At 58.3% G+C, this 1,553-nt stretch overlaps 1 protein-coding gene across 2 annotated transcripts in view; it reads right to left on the bottom strand.

Moving 5' to 3' along the window:
* The window catches only part of LOC113213041 (alpha-1,3-mannosyl-glycoprotein 2-beta-N-acetylglucosaminyltransferase), a 13,013-nt gene that overhangs the window by 6,949 nt on the left and 4,511 nt on the right, over positions 1-1,553 (bottom strand). The window contains exon 1 of one of the 2 annotated variants that reach the window (XM_052266464.1): positions 583-735. The exons of the other annotated variant lie outside the window; for it this stretch is intronic. The gene's annotated coding sequence lies outside the window, so the exon portion shown is untranslated. Of the gene's footprint in view, positions 1-582; positions 736-1,553 lie in introns of those variants that run through there. 2 annotated transcript variants of the gene reach the window in all.

Below are 1,553 nucleotides of genomic sequence, written 5' to 3'. Positions count from 1 at the left end.
CCCCACCCACCCCGCACTCCAGGGGCTAGGCTCTCTATAGGGGGCTCCCACAGACCTACCCCTCCCCCATGCAGTCCCATGCACACGCGAGAGAAAAGACTTTTGTCAACTCTGTTCGGTAGGCTGAATTCGATAGCTGAAACCCAGAATCCGATGCCCTTACAACCTGGAGGGAGTGTTGGTTGTCACGACCGGATTAATTGTACGAAGAGAGAACTAAGCTGAAGTTTGTATCTCGATTTCAGACATCGAATTCAGCCCATCGGCAAAGTCACCTTGTCTTTCGTGATGCGGTTGCGGCCCTTGGAGAGCAAACTGCACGGGCCCCGGGAGGCAGCGAGGCAGTAAGCCGTGGTGTAACGGCGGAACGATGGCGCTGACGGCGCAACGGGGAGGTCACTATCGTAATTTTACAAAGAAAGTTTGTGGTCGCGGGTCGTGCGGCCCGGGCGAGGCGGCGAGAGGCCGCGCCTGTTTTGGCGGGAGCGGGATGGAGCAGCTGCAGTCTGCGCTAGACCCGGCAGCAAACGAGTGGAGCGGCGGGCTCAGCCTGCCCAGCCCGCGGGTAACCAGATTACTTACTTTCTCCTACAAAGAGTGACCTTCAGAGTGGCGCGCGCGCTGGGTGCCCCCGCCGCGTGACGTAAGGTCGCCTGGGAGACGGACCGACAGACAGACACACACACGGCAGATGGACAAGCGGCACACACAGCGGGCGCTGCGCATCCACAACACCATGTAGTACAGGATGGAGCGCGCTGTACGGGTCCGGCCGCTGGGCTCGACTGGCTGCGACAGCTCTCGTGCAGTGAGGGATCCGCGCGCTCGCCCGTGTAGCCAGAGTACCCAATAAAAATATGTTTTCAACGATTCATAAAAAAAGAGCCGCATGTGTTATAAAAGTCTAGATTAAATCAGCTCAGAACGCAGCCAGCCAGAAACGACAGAGGCGTACGCACGGCAGGGAGGGCTGGTCACGACAGGGCAAGCAGTGCAACGATTTAGAATTTAGACACAGCATTCGGTCAGTTTCAATCACAAGAATACTTGTTTTTCTCTAACTACTTCCGAGTGTTTCGCCCGTGCAGCGCACCGCCCAACGGGAGCGATGGTTATCGGAATAGGGCGCTCACGCTAGAGGGCCCGGTCGGACCGCACGACCAAACGCGTCCAGGAACACGCAGTCACTACTGGCAGCCCGGCCGCAATAAGTTCAAAGCGACTACTTCGGCGAAACCCCCCTTTCATGTTTTGTCTTACCGTAATGATCAATTCCATTTCTTTCCCCTACCTCCTCAGCGCTCGCCCAAAAGAAAGATGACAAGAAGGAGGACTTCCAGTGCCCGGAAGGGAGCGGCAACGGCAACTTCGCAGACCCCTCGACGTGCCGGAGGTTTTACCAGGTGAGCAGAAAAAGCGCCTGCGGTGGTCGAGCTAGGCCGCCCCGCCAGTCACCCTTGTGTTGCGGGACGGCCTACCTGCCAACGCCTGCGAAGGTCCGGATAGGCCGCCCCGCCAGTCACCCCTGTGTTGCGGGACGGCCTACCTGCCAA

This window comes from Frankliniella occidentalis, unplaced genomic scaffold (genome assembly GCF_000697945.3).
Source record: "Frankliniella occidentalis isolate FOCC.00 unplaced genomic scaffold, Focc_3.1 Scaffold39, whole genome shotgun sequence".
NCBI lineage: Eukaryota > Metazoa > Arthropoda > Insecta > Thysanoptera > Thripidae > Frankliniella > Frankliniella occidentalis.
The sequence above is the reverse complement of the archived record's forward strand: the minus strand, read 5'-3'. Positions and strand labels throughout refer to the sequence as shown.